The following is a 26,979-nucleotide window of genomic DNA, read 5'->3' as shown; positions in this document are numbered from 1 at the left end:
TTGTTTCCCAGGACCAATCCTTGCCTTGTTCCACGGATTTTACCAAGTTATTCCACGGACCTTGTTCTTGTTCCTAGTTACCTTGTTCCACGTTTTAAGCCTTGTTTCAGGTATCAAGTTATTTCCTAGCCTTGCTCAAGTTTATGGACTAAAGGACCTTGTCATCTCCCCTCACTTTGCCTGGCAAAGTGAGTGTTTCGGTTATTGGATTACAACTTTGGACCTTAATATTTCATATTGGACATTGTTTCTTTGGACTAATTTTGACCTTTCCTGAAAGGTCTACTTCTGGACTATCTTTTACATTTGCTTTTACTAACTTTATATATTTCCTTAATAAAGATATTAGATAGAATCTGGCCTCTGTGTATGGTTATTGGTGCTCTGTAGCCTGGGTCGTGACAGTTTGACTCCGCCGCCCTAAGCACCAATTAACCTCGGCCAGAATGTCTACCGGAACCGTGCCCGGTGGGCAGCCACTGAGCTACACCATCAGCAAGGACGAAGTGGATCGCATCCGCGACAGACTCAACGCCCAGGATGGAGAAATAAAGGGCTTGCGGGAGCGCGGAATCCGCCTCCCGGCCATGGCGTTGCCTACCAAGTTTACTGGAGAAGCTTCTAAGGTTCATGTTTTCCGTCGCCAATGTCAAGCTTATCTAGAGGCCCGTGATGCCGAGTTTCCCCAAGAAGACATCAAAGTGGCGTGGGTTTACAGTCTTCTAGACGGGCCAGCGGCCAATTGGGCGACGGCACTGTTCGACCAAGCCTCTCCACACCTAAGATCAGCGCAACACTTCTTGGACCACCTCAAGGAGACTTGGGGGATCGAGGACAATTTGGAGGCAGCCGGTCACAAACTCCGTCGCCTTTTCCAAGGAGACAGACCTATGTCTCAGTATATAGCCGAGTTCCGAGTGCTGGCCCACAACACCGGCTGGAACGATGTAGTCCTCAGAGGACAATTCCGGGAGGGTCTCAACATTGAAATGCTGGAAGAAATCTCCAAGGTGGATCCTCCCCAGACCCTCGAGGCACTCATTGATCAATGTTTACGGGCTGAAGTCATGATTGCCAACAGGAAACAGTGGGTTCGAGGCCAGGGCAGTAGAGCCGGGGCAAAACCCCCCGCTCCCGCCAGCGTTCAGCCACGTCCAGTGTGGAGACCCCCACCGCCAACCCCATACCCCAGAGGAGGCGAGGAGGTGCCGATGCAGTTGGGCAATGTGCGTCCCAGACTAGATGCCGCCGAGAAGGCCCGTCGTCAACGCTTAAACCTCTGTTGGTACTGCGGGATCGGGGGCCACTTCGCCAGAGAGTGCCCAGCCAAAGGGAAGCCTGCCGCCCGTCTTGCGGCGGCGTCCTCCACGGAGACGAAGGCGTCTGAGCCGACTGGCACACAGCCGGCGGGGGAAGCCAACGACCGGGTGTAGAGAGGCTCGCCAACCCGGTCAAAAAATCCATTCAAGAGCCGCCAACCGGGGTCCTGTTCCTTCTCGTGGTCACATTATGGTCAGCTAAAAGGGGACCCGTCATGATCCACGCCATGATAGACTCTGGAGCTACCAACAATTTCATTGATAGAGAGTATGCCGACTCTCTGGGATTACAATATCATGATTTCAAGAATGCCCGTGTGGTGCAAGCCATAGACGGCCGCCCCCTCAAGACGGGCCCCGTAAGTCAGTGGTCGGAACCCACCAGGATGTGGATAAGGGAACATATGGAAGAGATTTCCTTCTTTGTTACCGAGGTTCCCCATTTCCCTGTGATTTTGGGAATTCCATGGCTGACTCTCCACGACCCTAACATCTCCTGGTCCAACAGAGAACTGCAGTTTGCTTCACCGTACTGCCAAAACCATTGCCTCGTAGCCAAGGTCTGCCATGCCACAGACACCGAGCCCATCATCACCTTGCCAAAGAAGTACTCCGAGTATTGGGATGTGTTCAATGAGAAAGAAGCCGAAAAATTACCCCCACATAGACCTTATGACTGTGCCATTGACTTGGTGGAGGGGGCCCCGATCCCGCGAGGGCATCTCTACTCCCTGACTGAACCAGAGCAAGAAGCTCTCAGGGAATTCATAGAGACAAACCTTCGCAAGGGATTCATCAGACCCTCTCAATCCCCAGCCGCCTCCCCAGTGATGTTTGTGAAGAAGAAGTCAGGGGAACTACGCTTGGTGGTGGACTACAGAGCATTGAACAATATCACCAAGCGGAACAGCTATCCCCTGCCCTTAATCTCGGATCTACTGGATCGGCTTCGAGGAGCCAAGGTTTACACCAAGCTGGATCTTCGGGGGGCTTACAACTTAGTTCGCATCAGGGAAGGGGACGAGTGGAAGACTGCCTTCCAGACCAAATTCGGATTATTCGAGTCCCGAGTTATGAATTTCGGTTTATGCGGAGCTCCCGCAACGTTCCAGCATTTTGTCAATGACATTTTTCAGGACTATCTAGACAGGTTCTTGATAATCTACCTGGACGATTTTTTGGTGTTTTCTAGATCACAATCAGAACATGAGAACCACGTCAAAATGGTGTTACAACGACTGCGGGAACATGGACTTTATGCCAAGCTGGAAAAATGCGCCTTTGATCTACAAGAGGTAGATTTCCTTGGTTACCGCATCTCGCCTCTAGGGCTTTCCATGGATCCAGCCAAGGTTTCAGCAGTATTGGAATGGCGGGCGCCAACTAACAAGAAAGAGGTGCAGCGTTTCTTGGGGTTCGCGAACTATTACCGCAAGTTCATTCCAGATTTTGCCCGCTGGTCCGACCCCATCACTAGCTGCATCCGTGGAAAGCAGCCTTTCCGCTGGACTGATCATGCAGAGAAAGGGTTCCAGCAACTAAAGAAACTATTCACCTCCCAGCCAATTCTACAGCATCCAAATCCTGGAACCCCTTTTGTTGTGCAAGCGGACGCCTCTGATGTGGCAATTGGGGCTGTACTCTTACAACCGGTGGGAGATCACCTCCATCCCTGTGCCTTTTACTCTCGTCAACTAACCACACCAGAGAGGAATTACACCATTTGGGAAAAAGAACTACTGGCCATAAAGGCAGCCTTTGAAACTTGGAGACATTGGCTAGAAGGGGCCAAGTTTCCCATTGAAGTCCACACTGATCATCGTAATCTAGAACATCTAAGAACTGCCCGCAAACTAAATCAGAGGCAGCAACGTTGGGCTTTATTCTTCGAACGTTTCGACTTCCAGATTCATTATGTGACCCCAGCCCAGACCAAGCAAGCAGACGCCCTGTCACGTAAACCGGAATACGCTGCAGGACGCAAGGAGACCTTTGAATCCCAACTATTACAACCCGGGAACTTTGCCACGCTCACAGTGGGGAACACCAAATCCATTCCCATTGGTTCAACTTCCTCTACTCCAGGACCCCTCTGTGCTCAAGAAATCAGGGCTAGTCAGCAAGCAGATGCCTGGGCGCAGGACCAACTTCGCCAAGGTCTGCATTTTCCCTTTTCGCTTAAGGATGGGCTGCTTTGCTATAGAAATCATGTTTATATCCCACCCGGACCGGGCAGGGAAAAAGCGCTTCGTCTGTGTCATGATTGCAAACCAGCAGGACACTTCGGACTATTTAAAACCATGCATCTGATCCTAAGGGATTTTTGGTGGCCCAAGATCCGCAAGGATGTGGAAAAATATGTCAACACCTGCCCAGTATGCCAGCGCTCCAAGATAAGAAGGGAGAAGCCCTCAGGGCTTTTACACCCCCTTCCTACCCCATCTCGCCCATGGGAAATAATTTCTGCGGATTTCATCACCGACCTACCACCTTCCTGTGGATTCACCACGATCTTAGTGGTGGTGGACCTTTTCACCAAGTTAGCCCATTTCATTCCCTGCGAAGGCCTCCCCACGGCCAAAGAGACTGCGGATCTATTCCTTCAACATGTTTTCAGACTACATGGATTGCCCAAGAGTTTAGTCACAGACCGTGGATCTCAATTCACCTCTCGTTTTTGGAAGGCGCTACAAAAACTATTGGGCATAGACTCTCGCTTATCTTCAGCTCATCATCCCCAAACAGATGGGCAAACGGAGCGCACCAATGCCACTTTAGAGCAGTATCTTCGCTGTTATGTAAACTACCAACAGGACAATTGGGCTTCTCTGTTACCACTGTCTGAGTTTGCCTACAACAATGGAGTTCAAGCTTCTACAAAAGAAACGCCGTTCTTTGCAAACTACGGCTTCCATCCACGTTTCTTTCCCCCTGTCATTGAAACTTCAGAAGTTCCCGCAGCAGAGGATTGGCTGCAGGAACTCACAGCGGTGCAACAACTTTTGCTCCAGCAACTGGACCAAGCCAAGGAGGACTATAAACACCACGCTGACAAACACCGCCAGCCGGGCCCCGAAATCAAGGTAGGAGATCGGGTTTTTCTGTCCACTCGCTTTCTGCCCTCCCACCGCCCTTGCCGGAAGTTAGATGCCCGTTTCATTGGCCCCTATCCAGTGGTGGCGCAATTAAACCCCGTGACTTTCAAACTCCAACTTCCGCGTTCAATGCGCATTCACCCAGTGTTTCACCGTTCCCTGCTCCTTCCGGCGGATGGTGTGCGTCCTGATACAGACCAACCGGCCCCCCCTCCTGTTTTGATGAATGGGGAGGAGGAGTTCGAGGTTGAGGACATTTTGGATTCTCGCTTTCACCGCCGCCGCCTGCAATATCTCATTGACTGGGTGGGTTTTGGCCCTGAGGAGCGCTCTTGGGAAGACGCCTCCACAGTTCACGCTCCTGATCTAACCCGTCGCTTTCATCAGACCTATCCCACCAAACCGCGGCCTCGCGCTTCGGGGAGAGAGTCCCAGTTTGGGAGGGGCCTTGAGGAGGGGGATAGTGTGATGATCCATGGGCCTTGTAGTCCTGCTCAGGACATTGTAATTCCTGATGAAGATGAAAACTTGGGTTTTTTACCTTCCCAGTCGGAACTGGATTCCTCTCAGCCAGATCTTTCCCAGGCAGATCTGGGAACCTTGCACCTGCAAGAAAGTTGTCTCCCAGAAGTATGTCAAACAAGCCCAGAGCCTACTTCTCCCGTGTTCTTGCGCCGGGAGTTTTGTAAACAACAGAGAAGTTTGGATTCAGCTTCGCGCAGGAGTGCGAGGATTGCAGCTAAGAATGTAGCCAATTAAGACTGCTTCTCGTGAGAATCTTTAAGGAGTTTAACATCTGGTCTCAGAGTTTAGCTTTCGTTTCTGATTCCCAGAGAACTGCTTCGGTGGGAAAGTTAGACTCTATATAGATGTTTTACCCGCGTAGTAACTTCGCGGAGTCAATTCGTCAGCCTACGGAGCGAGTTGTGTCTGGACAGCGCGCTCCGATTCAAGCCTCGCTCCTGCTCAAGCCTTGCCTTGCTATCCAGCCTTCGCCTTGCTTCCCAGCCTTTGTTTATCTACGGACTTTGCCTTGTTTCCCAGGACCAATCCTTGCCTTGTTCCACGGATTTTACCAAGTTATTCCACGGACCTTGTTCTTGTTCCTAGTTACCTTGTTCCACGTTTTAAGCCTTGTTTCAGGTATCAAGTTATTTCCTAGCCTTGCTCAAGTTTATGGACTAAAGGACCTTGTCATCTCCCCTCACTTTGCCTGGCAAAGTGAGTGTTTCGGTTATTGGATTACAACTTTGGACCTTAATATTTCATATTGGACATTGTTTCTTTGGACTAATTTTGACCTTTCCTGAAAGGTCTACTTCTGGACTATCTTTTACATTTGCTTTTACTAACTTTATATATTTCCTTAATAAAGATATTAGATAGAATCTGGCCTCTGTGTATGGTTATTGGTGCTCTGTAGCCTGGGTCGTGACAAAATCCCAGGATCCCGTAGCATTGAACCATGGTGGTTAAAGTGTTGTCAAACTGCACTAATGTCGATGTACCCTGAGAGGAGACTAAAAAGTGTTCCTTTATATTGAAGATATAGGCACAAAGGTTCCATCCATTATCTGTGCAAATCAACTATATTGAAGCTGAGAATAAGATATGTCTATAACATAAATTAATCTTATTATTGAAACCCCAGGACCCCAACACTTGTGGCCCCAGGAGCCTATGGGTGATCTTTCTCCCACAAACCCAGTTCAGCTAAACTCAGCAAGCAACTTTCAGCATGCAAGTTGCATAGGCATGTATACACATATCAGATCAAATCCCATCATTCCTCCAAGCAAGAAACATAATCTCCTCACAGTAGCTCCATGTGCCTAACAATGGACTCAGACTAAAAGATCATGGAAGTTACCCAATCCCCTGCCAGACCTAGGAACCCATTCAAAACATGCCAACACTCTTTGTCACCCATTGTTTAGCCAGTTAAGACCCATTGTCCTACTCTGGGGAGATAGGTACAAACCCTATCCACATTCCGTTTCTCAAGCATCCACCAGAGGTAGACCAAAAAACAGCTACAAAACTTTCAAACTGGGCAATGACAATTTATTACAATTGCCACCAGACTCAGGAACCAATCAGCAACAGTGACTACCAGTGTGCTTCAGCCAACCGGTGTGCAGATAGTAGCTGACCCCAGCCTGAGCCAATCAGTACTCAAGGCAACAAAAATCCTTTGTTTTGAATTGCTGTCAAACTTCCATAAATGTTACTGTATATTCTCATTGCAGCAAGTCAGTTTTGGGAGCACAGACTCTATTAGCATCCACTTTAGACAAAGTGCCTTCAACCCATCTGTGTCTCATTCAATCTTTGGAGCTAGGCCCTGAATCTGCAGTTCTTGCAGTAGCTGAGATCACATAACAATCTAATTTGTGGTGCCTATGAATCCCTTTCATTCAGATAATGACTGGTTTTTTTTCCATGGCAGTACTGTAAACAAGATAAAGGAAGTGGTCACTTTACCTGTAGCAAATTATTTTTAGCTGTCCTGTAGACTTCTGCTGTGAAGTTTAATTGACTTTTGAAAATTGACATTATCTCCATGAATACAAAACCAACAAGGGTAAATCTCTGGGGCTTAATTAAACTTTTTTGTTCTGATTTTGCAAGAGAGGTGCTACCATCCAGTTACTTAATGAGCTTCACAAAATTGGTGACTGTCCCCATGTCACCTCAGTGTAACTTTCTGTCTTGTCGCATTACTTGTTGTCAGGTGCATTAGTATCCAAGAGCTCATGACTTGCTATTGACACAAGAACACTGTTTCTCTTGTAGATATTGATAAAGCACAGCTTCTTGTTTTGTGAAAATTTGACTTCTCATATGCACTAACATTTTACAGATGAAAACTGGGGCACGTATTGCCAAGCAACATCAAAGTATGGCCAATACGGCAAAAGTTATTAAAGAGAAAGAAGAGACAAGTTGGTGGCAGTTTCCTTTTCCCTGAACCTACTGGGAAGGGCAAGATTCTGTTATCACTGCTCCTCTTTCTCTTGCTGAGTGAAGTGCAAACCACATTTATACTTAAAAATCTGTTTGGACCAACAGAACCAAACTGAGAATAAGAAAGAATATGAGAAGACTAATAAAAACAACAATGTTTTAAAAGCAGCTGGAAATTGGCATGATAAAAAATTAATCGGGACTGTCCCTGTCAAATTGGAATGGTTAAAAGATATGCTTTCTACCAGTGTGCCCAAAAGGGAAGAATCACATTTATTGTTTTTATAAAGGCTAAGAAGGGAACTGGTGAATCATTACAGGGAGCAGCCCTCTGTTTTTGGTAGAATCATAATTATTACATTCTGTCACATTAACCAAAATAATGGAGGTAGAACAGAGGCTTCTGCAGATTGTTCTACAGAAATGGTTCAACAAATTAATTTATGCCTTGGCAAAATAGACATCGTTTTGAAGACAGACAATAGAAATCTTATATTAGAATAGCTAGGGCCCCTTCAGCACAGCTGTATAAAATCCAGATTATCTGCTTTGAACTGGATAATCTGACAGTGTAGACTCAGATAATCCAGATCAAAGCAGATAATGTGGATTATCAGAATTGATATTCTGGATTAAATGGCAGTGTAGAAGAACCCTAAGAAATGCATCATTTATAAGACTTTGAAATGTGACAACTGCCCCTCCAGAAGTCTGAAAGATGTTGAATGATTTATTTTGGTTGAATTTACTGGAGTTAAATTGGCTTGATTTCTATTTGTTGAGTAGAAGAGAGCAGGATATCTTATTCTGATACACACTTACCTAGAGTAGTCACTCTGGATCAGAACTAGAAGGCTAGGACATTACCCTCTAAAGCAGGCATGGGCAAACCTTTTTGCCTTGGGGGCGTATTGCGTCGCCGAGAGAGCCTAGCCGTTCACATGCTGGATGGGGTGAACTCGCAAGAGGTAGGGACCAGGAGAGAGAGGGGCTAGGAGGGGGCAGGGAAGGGCCTGGCCCGGATCATCCTCAGGTTGTCCTCCCAGCATAAGGACAGAGCTGCTTGCCCTATCCTTATGCCAGGAGGAAGGCAGGACATGTAGCAACTTCCTCGACCCTCCTTCCCCAATCCTTGGGCTGTCCTCTTGGCATTATGCCAGGAGAAAGGCGATACAGACGGTGGCTGAGAATGCTCCAGAGGGCTCTCAGCTGCCATGTGCCTTCCTTGACCGATCCTCCCAGCATAAGGATGGGGCCACACCGTCCTTATGCTGGGAGGAGGGTGAGACATGCGATGGCTGAGAGTGCTCCAGAGGGCTCTCAGCTGCTGCCTGCCTTCCTCCCCCATCGTTTTGGCATAAGGACACAGTGGGCCATCGTGTCCTTATGCCAAGCGGACAGGGAAAATGAGGAGGACCTGAGGTAAGTGCCCAGTTGGCCACATCCAGCTCCCGGGCCTTAGTTTCCCCATGCCTGCTCTAAAGAGAACTTGGGAGGGGCACATTTCCTCATACCATAAAACCTTTTATCCAGATGCCCTTTAGGCTATTTTTGCCATATTCCAAGGATACCTGGATCATGTAACAACCAAGAGAAACTTCCTAACAAAATGAAGTGAAAGTCACTTCTTGTTCCCCTAATGGTTTTTTAAAGTCTCTATTGAACATTAAATTTCCTGGGGAAGATAAAAAGAAATGCCCTCACATGTATTAGAGAGCATGTGAGAGGGTTTGGGAACAAAATCTATATAAATAAAAATGTAAATGTCTGTTCATGACATCATATCTCTGAAACTACTTCACCGATTGCTACGAAATTTTGACAAAATGCAGCAAATTGGTGTTTTTATGTATTCACATACCTACTATTATACAGATGTCACTCCTGTGACAGATAAAAACATGCTTAGCTTCAAAAACAGCGCCATCTTCTGAACGTGCAAGCAACACACGCTATACTACATACAACTGTTATGGTTCTAAAACTTAAATCTCCCATGTTCAAGACTTGGCTCTCCTCCTCAGACTCTCCATTCCTGGTTCCCTCCATCCTGGCCCTGCCTCCAGGACCAAGATACCTGTCTTGCCGGCCCCCCTTCTTTCAAGAGATGAGGCTCCCCAGTGTCGGTGCCATCTTGCCAGGGCCGGAGCCGTCATTACGATTCCGCAGCCTGGTTGATCCCCACCAAGCCTGCCTCCCTCCAGAACAGACCCGGGAGAAGAAGAGCAGGAAAAGGTTGGCAGGGCAGGTAGGGAAATCCAGGCTGGGGAGAGGGGTGGGGAATGGGCCCAGGGGAGGGAGGGAAAGAGGCAGGCAAGGAGGTAGGCCCAGCAAATACCCCGGGCAATCCTAGCCTCACGCCCTGTCCAGCCTTGCCCGACATCACCTCATGCCAGCACCTCCTGCCTCCCTCTGGAGCAGAACCAGGAGAAGAAGAGCAGGAAAAGGGAGGTGGAGTAGGGAAATCCAGGCCAGGGAGAGGTGCGGGGCATAGCCCAAGGGGAAGGAGGGAAGGAGGCAGGCAAGGAGGTAGGCCCAGCCCAAACCATAGGCTCCCATAGACTTATGCCCTGGCCACCTCATGCCCACATGCCCACACCTCATGCCTTCATTTCCACACCTCTGCCTACCTCTGGAGCAGAACCGGGAGAAGAAAAGCAGGGAAATGGTGGCAGAGTAGCTAGGGAAATCCAGGCTGGGAAGAGGGGTGGGACACAGGCCCAGGGGTGGGAGGGAAGAAGGCAGGCAAACAAGTAGGCCCAACCTAAGCCCCGAGTTCCCATAGCCTGACGTGCTGCCCGGCCATGCCCAGCACCACGTCACGCCCACGCCTCCAATAAGACTGGAGGCTCTAGAGCAGGTCAGAATTCCTAGCAATTGGGCAAGTTGGCAGGGCTTCTGGGAGCTGGAGGCCCAAACATCTGGAGGGTCACAGGTTGTGCAGGCCTGTTCTAGAGATGCAAGAACAATTGTGTTATTGGACATCATATCCAACAAATCCCAGCTACTAGGATCAATGGTGAGGAATTCAGGGACACATCATCCAACTATAAGTAGGGATGAGAGATAAAAAATATATTTTCAGGTTGTTCCATGGATTTGTGGCAGATCTTTCAGAATAGCATTATTCAGAATTGCATAGTACTCTAGTAGTTAGATGGCATAACAAAGAACTAAAAGACCTGCCTTTTGTGATGGTAAGTAATTTCTGTTAGTGCAAATCCACTACTGAGTACACCCCAAAACATTTGTCTAAAATATGATAAATGCAAATATTCACTGACTGATTCAAAATAACATGTAAAAGCAAATAAGTTGTTTCTTTATTCTTCCTAACGAAGGACATTTCAGGTAAGCAAAATGGGAGAAATGGCAGTTTGACTCTAACTCCCCTTTTTTCTTCTTGTTCTTCTGTATAGATACAATTACATGTAAAAATATCAAGAACCAGACATTTCCTTTCATGTCGTCTTCTTTAATATGCTTTAGTATTTCATTTGCTCATTCATCGGTTGTGCTTGGTGACGCACTGTCAGTATCATGTTCCATCTTGATTGTTTGCATTCTATTTGCTTAAGCATTAGCTCTTACAGATCACTGCCTGCTTCCACTGAGGAGTCCATTTCAGTGGCAGGACAGCAAGCGTGCTAGCCGTGTGTTCTACCAAGCATGCAGAGCTATAAGACTTTTTCATCCCCTGAAGTGAAAGAACAAGATGTTTAGAATAGCAGGCAAAAATTTCTCTCTCACATAACATACAACAGAAACAGATGAAGCAAAGGACACTGCAGGTGTCTTCAGCTAAGAAGTCGGTTCATGTGACAGAAGAATGTAACATCCTAAATAAAAATGACAAAGCCAAAATGCTATTGCCTATTTTCATGTATGACCTTTCTCCAACCAACCTTCTATATTTTAATGAAGCATGTCTATCTAGAGCAATGGTTACCAACCTGTAGTCTGTGTACCACCACTAGTCCCCAAGAACTAAAATATGGTCTGTGGCCTCACCATTACTACACTGTTGCAACGAGAGTGACTGGTCTTGCAAAACCCTCTTATAGTGCTGAGGCAACAGGGATGTTGGGAGGGGAAAAGCTGACTACTCACAAAAGGTGGAACAATAAGCCTTCTGACTGCTGCTCTTTCTCCTCCCTCCCTCTGGTATGGTCTTTTTTTCTCTATAAATCCAAGTAAGCTGAATATCCCTTGGCTTGAGTGGAGTTAGTGTGGCAGAGATTCCTGGAGAAAGAACAGAAGTGTGGCTGCATGGAGAAATAGACTTTCTTGCTACTTGTACTTCTGGTGGAATCCTATTCCTTTCTTATCCTAAATTCCATATTGGATGTTCTGCATCCTGTCATTTATTCTGGTAGCAGCACTGAAAAGGAGGAGAAGGATTTTTTCCCAGTCTTGGTAGTATGCCCTCCTGAGTGGATTGGTCCCTTTAAATGCATTCTTTTTTCCCCTGTCCCACACTATCAGTGTTATCTGATTTCTGTTAAGCATTTATGACTGGAATAATAATAATAACAACAACAACTACAACAATAATAATAATAAAAATAATGCTTTACAGAAATCAGAAATTGAAATCCAGTCACTGACCAACAGTGTCAGAATCTTCAGCACTGACATCCATGAAGTTCGGCCCTAGATAAATGCGCCACAGTGGCATTAAAGAAAGGGAAAATTACTCACAGTGAGGGCATAGAGATGCCAAATGGACAAACCATAAAGTGCAGTCATCCTGAAACTATAAATATCTAGGCACACTACAGCTGGACAAGATCAAGCATGAACATATGAAAAATGTGGGCAGCAAAGAATATGTCCAAAAGGTCAGAAAAATTTTGAAGAGAAAATTAAATGGTGGAAATACAATCAAGGCTATCAACACCTGGGCTATCCCAGATACACTGCTGGAATTATGAACTGGATGCAAGCAGAGCTGGATGATCTGGACAGAAAAACAAGAAAACCGATGACAAACTAATACTCATTACACTCATGTAGTAATGTCGAAAGACCTTACCTGCCCAGAAAATCAGGAAAACTGGCAAAAGAAGGCTCTTCATGGACAGTTCCTGGGAAAAATTGAGAGCAAAACTGACAAGGAAAAAAAGATGTGGCTCACAAATGGAACTTCGAAAAAGAAGACTGAGGGCCTGATTCTTGAAGCCCAAGAACAAGCAATTAGAATAAATGCCATCAAAGCCAGAATTGAAAAGCTGACTACAGATCCCAAGTGTAGCAAGTATAGCAAATATAGCAAGGAAGCAAATGAAACTATGGATCACATCCTCAGCCGCTGGAAGAAGATTGCACAGACAGACTACAAGCAGAGGCATAATACTGTTGCTCAGATGATCCATTGGAATTTGTGGCACAAATACCTTCTGCCTGTGACAAAGAACTGGTGGGATCACAAACCTGAAAAGGTTACAGAAAATGAACACATAAAACTACTCTGGGATGTCTGAATTCAGAATGACAGAGTTCTGTAGCACAATACTCCCAACCTCACAATCATTTTAAAAAATGAGCTCTCCCATTTTCACAGTGATCTAAGACAGGGGTTCTCAACCTATGGTTCCCCAGGTGTTTTGGCCTACAACTCCCAGAAATCCAGTTTACCAGATGTTAGGATTTTTGGGAGTTGAAGGCCAAAACATCTGAGGACCCACAGGATGAGAACCACTGATCTAGGATCTAATAGAGAGGTTTCTGTTTCTGGAGAAAGAGGTGGAGAAAAATAGATAAGTTCATAGACAAATGGACAAAATAAACCTACTTGATTTGTGTACTCACATTAAGGAAATCAAACAGAAAGACAAATTGATAGATTATTTTCTTTTCCTGTTTTTACAGTGGGGCTTTGGTATCCACTGGGGTTTGTTTACATGACCCTCCAAAGATGTCAACATACATGGATGCTTAAGTCCCATTCTATACAATTCACAGTAAAATAATGTCACTAATATAAATTGACAAAATCAATGCTTGGTTATGTGTTTTTTGAAAAATATTTGCAAGCCATGGATTACTGAAGCAATATGTGCAGCATTTTTAGATACAAAGAAATGGTTGTACTTCTGTTTTGTATTTTCATGAAAAAAATATATAAAGTGTTTAGCCAAGTCAAGCCTTTTGACAGCTCTTTTAACAAAGAACCTTAAATTTGGTTTTGAGGAGTTACCAAATTCTGAAATTTATAGTTAACAGAAATTCCCCCCCCCCCCAATCTTGTAGCAAATCTTTAGTGTAGCAAATGGTTTAAAGGACCTCTTTTCATTCCTTCCTTATGACTTGTTTATTGCTGTTTAGCAATTTGTCATTTCAGCAGTATAATCATAATATCATAAAACACTCATGAAACAGCACTCAGCAGAACATTTTAAACCATCATCAACCAGCTGACCATAAACAAGTCACTCAGCTTCATAATGTTGACATTATATACAGAGTTTGTTTTGACAAAAGCAATTCTGAACCTTGTTTTCCATATGTGCAAACATAACTGTCTTGAATGCCATTACCATCTGGACTTTCCAAAGTTCAAGTGTTCCTTTTCCTCTGCCCCTCGCCAGATCTGAACTCTGTCAATAACATAGGTCAACCATTTCTGTCTGATCTCCTTAATGTGAGTAAACAGATCAAGCATGTTAATGAAAAGTGGTCTGGCTTTTCTGTGTCTGCCAAACTCTTGATTCAAATTTTCTGCTTCTACCCTGAAGTCCACAACAACTTCATTTTTGTGTACCATTTGATGAGTACTGAAATGTTTAAAGAAAGGGCACATGTTTTGATTGTTTGTTATTAATTTAGATTATATTAAAGTGATTTCTTGACTGATTCTGCCATTTGCTTAAATTTGCTGATATATTAGAAATGCAAAAGTCAAAACATAGGAGATAGTATGATGTACTGATATGAGTGCTGGACTAGGAAGTCAGGAGAAAAGGGCATCCTGTTCAGTCACAGAAACTTACTGGGTAACTCTGGGCAAATTACATTCCCTTAGCCTCACAGGAAAGCAATAACAACATTTCTCTAAAGAAATCTGGTCAAGAAAACTCCATGATGGAATCACAAAAAGCCAGCATCAGCTTGAAAATACATAACAAAAACAAATCAATCCATCAATGAAATAAATAACCAGACCTTGGGATGTTTTTTTTTTTAATGTAATCTGGGGTCTTTGCTTTGCTTTTACTTCTTACAAGTCCAAAAGTTCAGACCTATTGCTGTTTCAGAAGCATAAAAAGTTGCATCATCATGCCATTGTATTGTCTACTGTTGGGGCTGGAGCTCAGCTACATGAGACAGTCAGAGTTTGCGGGGGGGGGGGGGGGCAGGTAAGAGTATGGAAATGTGATCCACATTGTTCAGAGTAATCGTAGGACCATGTCTGCTATGGACCATGTGACTGAAAACCAGAGCAGACTAGAATGATATGATGCTTTGACTACTCCATGAGCTCGAACCACGTTATTTAGTATAAGAAGAAAGTCCCAGAATCATCTCTCCCTACTCTCTGTAATAATAGAGACAAACACCTAAAGTAAATAACACTTCTCCTCCTTTTCATGATACCCATAGTCTTTCATATCATATATTACCATGTAGAGCCAGCTATGCTCTTGGGGAGAATTATTTTCCATTGTCCCTGCATGTGCACACAAACACAAAAGCACTCCTATGGACTCTGCCCTAAAAACTGCTCCTATGTCTGCAGTCAGTTAGATGCCATGTCCATGATATATGTTACATACAGCTCTGCCTTCACAGTGTGCAGATACATCCTGATATTATGATGTAACATCAGCAATGTATGAGAGCTAAATGAAAATGTTCAGCTTCTCCTGAGACGGAAATGTAAGTTTTAGTTTCTCCTATAGGTTTTGAACATCAGGAAATCAGTTGGTTGCAGGTGGTTGGAGAACACGCTGTCCTGTCAAATCATTTCCTGCTGAGTTCTGTGGATGCTGCAAGCCAGCAAGAGGCAAAACAAACTGTTCCCTTTGTCGATTGGTCGTGAATCACATTCACTATGAGTTCCATTTCTCTCTAGATACACGTATCAGATTGTGTATAATTACACAAGTGAGCAACATAAGGAGAAAATGTGGTGATCATTTCAAAAACTTTTTAGGGAAAGAAGACCCCTGATTGGAACAGAACAGAAAGGCTTCCCCAAAATTTTTCCCCTTCATGTATTAAAAAGAATATCCCATTGTTTGAAGTTTCAATAAATGATCTGATATTTAAAATCACAAGGCCAGCTTCTAACTGCTGGGGAAATTGAATGTTATTTATCTGCTAGGTAACTCAAAGAAAAATAATATTGTTATTTAGAACAGCTTCTGCTGTTTGCTGAGTCTATTCTGCAGGTCTCACTCTGTTTTTAAGCTACCAGGTGATTTCATGTCTTTGCTGGAAAATTATCTCACTAAGATTAGATAATTTTCCAGTTTCTTCCCAATTTTAAATAGAATTCCCTTTGACTCTGAAATTTACTAAGCTGCAGCGAAGGCATTTGATAGTCTCCATTTACCCTTACTCTTCCCCCTCCCTTCCCACACAACTAACATGAAAGATGTCATATTTGTGTATATGTTGATGTGGATGATTATCCTTTAGTGTAGGACTGGAGAACCAGAGCTCCTTCAAACATTTCCTGTCAATCACAGTCAGTGTGTTGTCGAAGGCTTTCATAGCCGGGATCACAGGGTTGTTGTGTGTTTTCCGGGCTGTATGGCCATTTTCCAGAAGTATTTTCTCCTGACGTTCCGCCCACATCTATGGCAGATATCCTCAGAGGTTGTGAGGTATATCCCAGGCAGCCTGATCAATAACCTGATCAGACTACTAGGTAAAGGAAAGGTTTTCCCCTGACTTTATGTCTAGTCGTGTCCGACTGGGGGTTGGTGCTCATTTCTATTTCTAAGCATTGCCCATAGACGTCTTCAAGATTATGTGGCCAGCATGACTGCATGGAGCACCATCACCTTCCCACCTATTGATTTACTCACATTTGCATGTTTTTTGAACTGCTAGGTTGGCAGAAGCTGGGGCTAATAGCCGGAGCTCGCCTCGCTTCCCGGATTTGAACTGCTGACCTTTCAGTCAGCAAGTTCAGTAGCTCAGCAGTTGTTCAGCAATATTTGAGGGACCATTGCTTCTACACTGCCATATAAAATCCAGATTATCTGCTTTGAATTGGATTATGTGGCAGTGTAGACTCATATAATCCAGTTCAAAACAGATAATGTGGATTATCTTCTTTGATAATCTGGAGTATATAGTAGTGTAAAAGGGGCCTTAGTTGCCTTAACAAAAAAAGTGCAGCCATACCTACCTATTCTATATTTTAAAAACCTAGTTTCTAAATTCACAAGGAATTTCAAAAATGGTTAATATAACAATGTGCCATTCTCTAAAATAACTAACTGTGAAAACAAAGTTCTTTTACCTTCTCTGTGTAGACACAAAAATAAATTCGGTAGTGGATTAAAAGTGTATTGATTGCTACTGTAGCTACTTACAGGTCAATTTTCAGCCCACATAAAAGGAAAGAAAGTTGTAACATTTACCTAAATGATTTATAGCAACATCTCACAGGGGAGATGCTGTTGAACAAATCATTAGAAGCAAGTGCAGGATGTCCATGCAAGGTGTTTATATATCACAGCACAAGGCAAAGATTCAGTGCTGGAAAGCAGTTTTGCATTGTTTGAGAATCTAAAATTTACACAACACAATAGAATCAAATGCTACATCCAGGTGGGTCAAGTGGTGATTGTAAGTTGTGCTTTAACAATTTTGTGCCTCCCACATCCACTCAAACTCTTGGGGCTTTTTGTAGCTCAAAAAGTGGTTGTAAATTTCAGTTCAGCCTCCCTCCTCAGTCTTTTCATCTGTTCCATGCCCATATTGGGGTTGCCACTTGACAGTTTGGGGAATTGATCAGAGCGCTAACCTTCCTCCCACAGATGCACAGCAAGGAGAAGTTAACTGAAGTTCTCCCTAACATTGTATTTCTATGCTGAAAAATCTGCATTTGTTAATCTATGCCTTTCAGGCTGCCTATTTTTTTAGAGTTGTAACCCTGCTCTTTGTATCCTGAACCAAACATTTTTTGAAAGGGGGATGAGCTGCTGGATCAGCACAAGTGTCCTTCAAGCTCACCAACCACACCTCGCACCACCATTCTTGTGTCACTTCACTTACTGATGTGTCAGGATCTGTAGACACCTTCTCAGTATGGAGAATCACTGGAGTATTGCTGGTTTTCAGTGAAATGTGCTCTGCCCATTCTAGCCATGGTCAAGTGGGTAGCTGAAGGGGGTAAGTAAAAGAAGGACATTTTCTTTAATTCCCCAAATTTTCTGCATTGGAGAAAATGAGACATTGAAATTGGTTACAAGTATGCAGAACTCTTACATATATTGTGCTTGCATTCCTTTCTTAGCTTTGTCTATCACTTTGCTTTGGACACCTAAACTCTATCTCTATATACCCACTAAAATTTTGGATACTGAAACAGACCTTCCTGGGAGAGCAAAGTTCCTATGGAATTCAGCAGATACATGGCCTCATTCCCACCTTCACCTGTTGCTAATCCCCAACTGGAGTCTGAAGTCCTGGCTCACCTCAGGATTACATGACATGCTACACTAAATACACTGCTTTCCTTTCCTTTTTCTCATTCAGGTAAATGTGGAATGCCTTACATGACAACCTCCAACTTTAAACACTGTTGTTTCTGGAACGACAAGAAGTAATGGCATCAGGTAAAGGATGAGAACAATGTAAAGAGAATCACTGTGACTTAGGTCAGTCACTGTAGCTTGGCTTATTGTCAGAAAAGCAAGCCTTCTCATTCCCTTCATTTTCATTGCTGTTAGATCAATTGGGGATTCTAGATTGCATAGTGCCCCATGCATACCGATGCTCATCCTGAGTTCTTTAGTTCCAATTTCTCTATTTACTCATCTATCTGTTGCAGTACATTGTCATAAATAATTTTTTATCTAAGCAACTAAACTATATGCCCTGAGAAAACTTCTAGGGACTCTGGGCATATACCCTCCCTTCTCTACCTCATTTGATTCTTGTTGTTTATTTTTTCAGGTTCAACAAAGTGAATTTAAAAGGTCTAACTCATTCAAGCTCTTTTCTTTAGTTAATTAAGATCAATTGTATGCATACCATGAAAGCAATTAGTAAAATTATTTAGTTTGAAACTTGGTCCTCCTTGTTTGTTTTGGTTTTTTCTTAAGCTTGTTGAAATCAGGTAAGTATGGAAACTTTGTATAGAGAAGCTGTTTCAGTCTTTGTATTTTCAGTCTTCAGTCAACAGATTCAGTTTTCATATTTTCTCTAAGGGAGCTAACACCTATTTCTCACACTTAAATTCTAAATATAGTCATCCCTCCACATTCACTGGCATTAGCAGCCATTAAAAAACATGAAAATGTGCTATTTTAGTGTGCTGTTGTTGTCTGTTAGTGTTGTCTAAATCTCAATAAATGTAATTTTAAATATTTTTTTTAATCTGAGAGAACACCTCTCTAGATATTTCTAAATCCTCTGATACAAATCTATGGCCAGCATCTGCTGGAAACTAAATCATACTGAAGGGCCTAGAGATTCTGAGAGATAACAGTTTAATCAAATCTGTGAATAAGCAAATCCCCAACAGTCAAAATGTGGAGGCCCAAATGTAGACAAAAATGTCTGATAGAGACAAACTGAATTGTTTCAGGAGGCAAAGGACAGAATGGTGGCCCCTATCTATTACTATAAAAACCAAATGAAGTGGTGGTGGAAACTTGCTGATACTTTCAGTACTAGTTATGAAACTGCATACTCAACCACACCTCAAGCAGATTATAATGTACAAGATACAGCAAGAGGCTGTAGCTTTTTCCCCTTGCAAAGGTGAATATCCTAAATACTGCCCACAGTATCTGCTGCCTGCGTTCACCACCTGCCTTTGCTTTGTTATAGAGCCAGACTTACTAATGGCAATATAGAGAACTACAGTCTCTAGGTAGTAATCAGATGGGAGACTGCTAATGAATGCAAGGTGTTGTCGCCTATATTTCTGGGGAAACTACTTCTCAGAACTTGCTTAAGAAAAGCCGCCATAAATCAAGAGGCAACTTGAAGGTATATGTAGATGCACAAACTTTCATAAGGTTCACTGGTAATCACCAGAAATAAAGTTGCCATGTGCATAGCCACTGGCCAGCTATCAAATCCCCTTTCGCAGAGTACTTGCTCACTCTCTAAATACTTAAATCATCTTCCTCATCAGACAGGGAGAGAACGTGTTCCACGGTGAGATTGCTGTTCCCAAGTCAACAAGCCCGTCCTTCTTTGTCACCAGAGGAGACATTTCCTGTCAGGTTTCCATTTGCTGACACCAAACATAATTTGTATGTATTTATATAGCAGATGTGTTGAGAGCAAGAATGAGAGCAGCTGGAATCTATTAGTTAAGCAAATATATAAAGGCAGGCTTTAAAAGAAAAAGAAAAAAAGGCAAAGCCGAGAAGATATAGTTTGCTCTGCTCAGAGCAATAATGTTGCAAGAAGGCCTTATCTAGTTTGGCACATTTAGCTTCCTATGCTTCAGTGACATAGAGGTCTGTTTTTCCATATTATCTTCCATGGCACGATGAGCATAACAGGACTTCTATCACTCCTTACTAGATATGACAGAAAATGCAATTTTGCACAATTTTGTCACCCCCTGGTGGTTTTAGCCTAAAGGAAAAAGAATCCTTTAAATTCTGGAGAGAATGCTTCTTTGCATAAGTGAGGCAAAGGCAAAGACCGTGTTTACTCCAGGCAGTTACTCCAGTGTATTTCTACCTCAGAACAGCCCATATCTAGCATGACTCTGCTGACTGGGGCCAGGGCCTAAAGAGTCTAGCCTGTCTCCATGGTGGTTTGTCCCCTTGTCCCCGTGTTGTTGCCACAGTTACTTTCTGGCCATGGAGCTCCCTGTGAGCACCTAGACATTGCCTGTCGTGTCTGCTGATGTCAGCATGGGGCACCCATGCAGTTAGAAATAATGACTTCAGCAAACATGACCATGATAGGCAGGATAAGTTTTTCTTTTCTTTTAAAGGTTTTAGAGGGGGATTTGGGGAGAGAATGGGTTTCCTTTTCACTTCTCCGGGCTCACCAGAGAACTGCTGACCTGAAGGTTGGGTTGTTGACGGGGTGAGTTTCTGTCTGTCAGCTCAAGCTTGTGGGGACATGAGCTAAGCCTTCCAGCAAGATGGTAACACATCTGGGCATCCCCTGGGCAACATCTCTGTAGACGGCCAATTCTCTCACACCAAAAGTGACTTGCTGTATGTTCACAAGTCACTTCTGACATGATTTAAAAAAATTAAAAAGGCTAGCAGTAGATTTGGGGTTTTTGTTAGTCTAGACAAGTCCAAATTCCCAGAAATGGCTCTTTCCTACAGGTATCAGAAAGAATGCAACATGCAAATTGCACTGCTTTCCATGGTAAATAGGTATAGTTGATGGACTAGCAAATGTCTGGTGTTGTATATTTTTTTAAAAGACAAGTGAAGTATGTCAATTTAGAGCATTGGTTCTCAACTTGGGATTCCCAGATGATTTTGGCCTACAACTCCCAGAATTCCGAGCCAGTTTACCAGCTGTTAAGATGTCTGGGAGTTGAAGGTCAAAAATATCTGGGGACCCCAGGTTGAGAACCATCAGTTTAGAGTCTGGTGACAAACAAATAGAATATTCTTTTGAGTTGGACCTTTGCTACATAGTAGGAGGCCTAAAGAGCCTAAAGGCAATAGGTCTCATCTGATCTATGAAGTTAGTACCTATGAGGTTAGTACTTGGGAGACCACCAATGAATACCAGGTGCTGTAAGTTATGTTTCATAGAAAGAAACTGGCCACCATCACCATCCCACCCACTGTGGGTATGCCTAAGAAAACTCTGAAATGTATTGAGTTACCATAAGACAATGAGTGACTTGAAGGCACATCCACATACAGATGGGTCTTGGAGTTCTTATTAGCATCATAGCCAAACATTAGCAGCTGTCCGGTAGTAGAGAAAGGGTTAATTCATAATAATAGCTTTGTTTGATACCCACTGGGTGACTCTGGCCAGCATACATTCTCTCAACTTCAGAGGAAGTCAAATCTTACCAATAGAAATTAAATCGAGCTAGAATTTGGAGGTCTCCTTATAAAGGAGTGAGACTTGGGACCTCCCCGAGGGTCTGTGCTTCTGGAGAGAAGGAGAGAGCTGCTGTGAATCAGAGATCCCCCAATCCCAAATAATTCTCACCATAAGCTGAAGACCACCAAATTTTATTCGATCTAGCTGGATAGGATGTCAACAGCAATCATTTGTCAAGAAGACATGACATACAACAGGATACAGCACACTTTATATTAAAGAAACTGGGTGGTGAGATTTGAACTTCCCACCACACCTTCCCTAGCCGGCCTCATGCCGATTGGCTGTCATAATCAGCTGGAGGAGAGGCGCGAATGCCTCACCCAATCAGAGAGCCATCCCCGCTTCGGCTCCTCAACCAATCAGGAGCGAGAGGGCAGTCTGAGCCATTGACAAAGGGCTGCCGAGTGGATTAGTGAATGAATCAGTGGGTCTAATCTGTACATAATGGCACCAATAGCTCAAAAGCCCTCAAGGTGTCCAAAGATTATTTCCGTGAGTGAAAAATATCCATATTGGTCTGGTGTGGCTTGCCAGATTCCGGTTTACCAAAGCCTGGAAGCAGAGCAGATGGGCGAGTTCTTTGTTAATATGTTCGGCTGGGTAAATGGACAAAAGGAATGACAGGCAGGACAATCTTGGCTTTCCAAAGGCTAGATTGTCCCAGATTTGAATGTGACAAGGAACCAAGTGATCAATTCCTCTTTTGAGCGGCCTGCTCCGAGACTCAAAAGGGAAGACCAGTGTCTATTGTTCATGCAAGGTATTTGATTGTGTCCTTTCTGAGAGGATTTCCCTTCTCAGGAATGCAGTTGACTTTTCTGCCAACCAGGTCAAACAGAGATGATCCTTAATATTTCATACATTGGGACATAAGGGAAAAAGGAGACATATAGGGATACACTGAATACATTCACAGAATCAGAAATCATATTGCCCACTCCCACCCACCCAAAAGTCCAGGGTAAATCCATACGTCTCATAGGAAAGTACAGAATCCAAGGGAGAGGAAAGGGGGTTTCATTGAATGTCCATAGCATGGCCAAGCTAGCCAAGGTTCAGTGGGAGGAGGGGCAGATGGAGATTGGAGGCACAAGGAGACCCCTGGATTACCCTCTCCGTGTTCAGCATGCAGTCTGAACTTGATGATGCATAAAACGGCGATGAGGCAAATGGCGCACCAGTGAAGAGGCTTGATTTGACAATCAGCTGTTGTCTCTTTAAACTTGTCGCCGTAGTAATAAATATGGTTTTTCCGGAGCTGAGAGGTCTCACTGCAAAAAGCGAAATAGTAGTTATGCTTAGAATCAGCTCAGAGAAATAAGATATGAAACCGGTGCCAATCCGTTAATTCGTGGTTACGGATGTCCGGGGATCTCAGTAACTGCAATTTAAAGGGAACACACCTAGCCAGTTGTCAGCAGCTGCCAGCAACCTGGGAAGGAAGAGAGGCTAGTTTCAAGTAGAAAAGAGGACCTCAGAAACTCCATGATAAATCATGACAATTGGAAGATGACAACAAGAGCTGAGCAAGGTACTATCCACTGGATGTTATTGTACTCCAACTCTCAGTATTCCTCACTCTCTGCTAATTAGGACTGATGGGACTTGTAGCCCAACAATATGATTTGCATCCCAAAGTGTGAAAACTATCTTATATTCTAAATCTTAAGACCACATTTTCCAAAACCATGGCACTCAATGATTTTCTGCCCTCCTACATTCTGGAAGTGGTCTTGTTATCCTTTCTTCCTGCAGCTAGCCTCTCCTTTAAGGACCTTACACGAAGATCTGGAAATGTCCTGACAAACAAACCACATGTTGATGCTCAATTTATCTGTGGGGAAGAAAATAATGCTTTGAAGAAAGCTCACGTTTCTGCCATTTCCAGCAGAGTAGCAGTATAGCTGGGGGTCAACAGATTCTCTTACACTTATAAGCTTTGTTTATTTGGCTGCATGCAATGTTTACTCACAGGATGTGTCTAGAGGGACTGCCTATTAGCTTTGGCAAACTGTACAAATGTTGCAGTCTTTCTAGGTACTCAATACACAACACTACCTTAAAACGAGGAGGTGATGAAGCCTTCACATTTTCCTACAGGCAGGAAAGCCTGTAGATCAGCCAGTGCTCAGAAAATGAGTTGCCCTGACCTAAACATGTTCTTTGGTCTGAATGCAAATAAGGACTCATTACAGTTTAAAGGGCCAAAAACATCTCTGATGCTGCCCGAACTGGCTGACTAATGGGGCCTGTTCTTGCACAGTGGATATATTTTTTACACCTAATGGGATTAAGCAATCTGTTTCAAAACCATAGGTATTTGTGGACAGGATGAGATCCAGGCATTCATTTCCCTATCTAAATAAAACTGTTGTGCCTAATAAATGCCAAGCAAGTAAGAAACAGATTTGAACATATGAAAGTTTGTTAAAGCGCATGTTAAAAATGGTCTATTTTGTTCTGAAAAAACAACTGGAAAATACTGAGGACATGGATTGCTTGAGCTACATTGAGTATTTTAGGATAAAACATCCAATATATTAACCTAAAGGATAATAGAAGCACTATGGAGAATACATGAAGGAATAACCGGGGGGGGGGAGGGGGAGAGAGAAAATGTGATCCCCCATGACAATTGCTGAATTGTTTGTAGATCTTATCTAAGCAACTGTAACATCTTAGACCCTTTAATTTCCATGTCATCGTATTTCTATAGGGCAGATTGGACCTTGGAGCTGCATAAACCGCCACAAATGCCTCAAAAATAATAAATGAAAGTGGCCAGAAGTCGACTTCTGGTTTTGAAAAACCCAACTTTTAAAATGTAAATCAATAGATGCATCTATACTATAGAAGTAATGTAGTTTTACACCACTTTAATTGTCATGGCTGAATGCGATAGAATCATGGGAGTTGTTATTTTACAAGATCATTAGCTTTCTCTGCCTCACCAAACTACAAATCCCATGATCTAAAAAAATCACCTGCTGCTTTTTGAAACTTTCAGAAGTATTAACACAGCTCTACTTTTTGACAAAAAAAAAACCCGAAGAAGAGGAATCTGGGAAGGCAAGGCTGCACACAGGTTTGCAGGTCACATGTGACCTCAGGGTTCCACTTTGTTGGTGCCTAAAACAGCAATGTTTTGTTCATTTAAGAGTACTTATAAACACATCATGCACTGTATTCAGTGAACTCTGCAGCTTTATGAAGCTGCTCAGTCAAATTACCTCTCCCATGCATTATGGCAAGTTAAGTGGAGGACCTTTGTCAACAAACAAACCATAATAGGTATATGGATGAATGCCTCTGCATGTTCCTGTGGCCATTTTTGCTTCTCTGAGTAGTGGAGCTAAGCTTACCACATAAGCAAGGAAGAATACTTTTATCATACCTCTAGACAACCTGTCACAAAGGACACCCACTGTTAGGAACAAAATATGTATCTCAGAGCTACTTGTCAAAAGGCATTGTGTAAATTGTTCTGATATTCCTTTCTTTATGTTTACAAAGAAACTGAGAAGAGTCAGTAGAAAAATGTGGGAGGGTTACAGTATTGTCTGGGCACAGAGAACTGCAGAAAAAAACATGTGCAGGGTAGGATAATTGCATGTCAAAGTGCCCAAAGACTTGAACTTCTGTTTGATACTCGGTGTCTGTATATATTTTGGCTCCTTCCACCAGAATAGCCATTTCTGTTATATAAACGCCTGTTCACAAAGCCAGGCCTCTTGTTCCTTGACTGACATTTTGTAAGTAAAGATTCCAATTAAATGTCTGCAACACTCTTTATTTGAAGTCTTTAAAGCAGTATATAGGAAGGCCTGTTCGGTGGCGAGCGAGCTCTCCCGCTGCAGCCTGGCTGGCTGGGCAAGGCCAGCCCAGCCAGGGTGAGCGGCGCGGGAGGTGGGGCCACGTCTGGGCAGTGCCCCGCCTCCCATGCCATGCGCCCTGGCCCCGCCTCCCATGCTGCAGAAGAGGCGGGGCCAGGGTTGGCCCCGCCTCCCATGCCACTCGCCCTGGTCCGGCTGGCCTTGTCCAGCCAGCCAGGCTGCAACAGGAGTCCTTCCAGGTCATGGTGAAGGTCCAGCCAGCCTGGCTGGGCCTTCGCCGCAGCCTGGAAGGACTTCCCTGCCGTGGCCTGGTCAGCTAGGCCAGGGCGCACGGCGTGGGAGGCGGGGCCCCATCTGGGCGGTGCCCCGCCTCCCGCGCCACGCACCCTGGCCCTGCCTCCCATGCTGTGCGAGAGGCGGGGTCAGGGCGAGCTGCCGCTCACCCTGGCCCTGCTGGCCTTGCCCAGCCGGCCAGGCTGCAGCGGGAGTCCTTCCAGGCCGCGGTGAAGGCCCAGCCAGCCTGGCTGGACCTTCGCCGTGGCCTGGAAGGACTTTCCCGCCAGGGGGCACAATTTTTGTTTTTGTTTTTGTTTTGTTTTTTGTTTTGTTTTTTTGTTTTTTTGCTTAACACTTAAAATTACCTCAGGCTGGTTCTGCAGCCAGGCAAGTATGCATCAGTTTTGTTGATGAAATTACCATTCCAACAATGGTGTGAATAATGGGAAACATCAGTTCCACTAAAATCCAGCCTTGAGCCCTGGTATTCATAAGATTTCTTACACCCAAGTACTAACCAGAGCTGACCCAGCTTAGCTTCCAAGATCAGACAGGATATGGAGCCTTTAAGAGATATACTTTTTAAAAAAATGTTGCCATTTATCTAGAAAGTTGTGTGTGGCAATTATTTGCATTTCACAGGAGGTGGTTAGTTTATTTAATAAGTAATTATACCTAAGAATGTGGCTCTGCTCTTTCAAACAGTTTCAAGAACATCTAAAACTTTTTTAAAAAACTCCAAAGAGGCAGCCTCTCCCTGACCACAAACACACACTGAAGTATTCTTATGCGGAAAGCCATTGACAGAACCTATGCCAAAGGTTAGGCACATTGCAATGCAAGTAAAATAAACATCAACGCTTTGTTAACACAAGGACAGCAAATCACACAGCACAGTCCTGGGACAGTTTCAGATATTATATTTATTGTGTCTGTCTCCCGTTTTTCTTAGACAGCCATAGCAAGAATTAGACTAACATCCATTTCAATCAGTCTTCTTTCATATCTCACAAATAGTTCAATGTTTCACCAATCAGTGATTCTTTCCCTCCTTCCCCTGTCAATTTCAGTTGGTAAAACCTTCTGTACTTTCACACTGTCTATCCCATTCAGGTATGATTGTAGGATAAAATATCCTACAACTTTCAATATTAAATTTTACACTTTGGAGTAGTAGTGAACTCTCAGTAGAAATGTAAAATATTAATCTTTTTTACAACAATTTAATCCACTTGTAGATTCTAGAAGCTA

The 26,979-nt window shown here is 43.8% G+C and overlaps 1 long non-coding RNA gene across 1 annotated transcript; it reads right to left on the bottom strand.

Moving 5' to 3' along the window:
- Nucleotides 1-21,731: 21,731 nt before the first annotated feature.
- Nucleotides 21,732-23,783, bottom strand: LOC134296198 (uncharacterized). The gene is made up of 2 exons (XR_010002800.1): nucleotides 23,678-23,783; nucleotides 21,732-22,890 (listed from the first exon to the last, which is right to left on the bottom strand). It is a non-coding gene; the product is annotated as an uncharacterized LOC134296198 (long non-coding RNA).
- Between the last annotated feature and the right edge of the window lie 3,196 nt (nucleotides 23,784-26,979).

This window comes from Anolis carolinensis, chromosome 2 (genome assembly GCF_035594765.1).
Source record: "Anolis carolinensis isolate JA03-04 chromosome 2, rAnoCar3.1.pri, whole genome shotgun sequence".
In the NCBI taxonomy this organism is placed as follows: Eukaryota; Metazoa; Chordata; class Lepidosauria; order Squamata; family Dactyloidae; genus Anolis; species Anolis carolinensis.
This window is presented reverse-complemented; position numbering and strand designations above follow the sequence as displayed.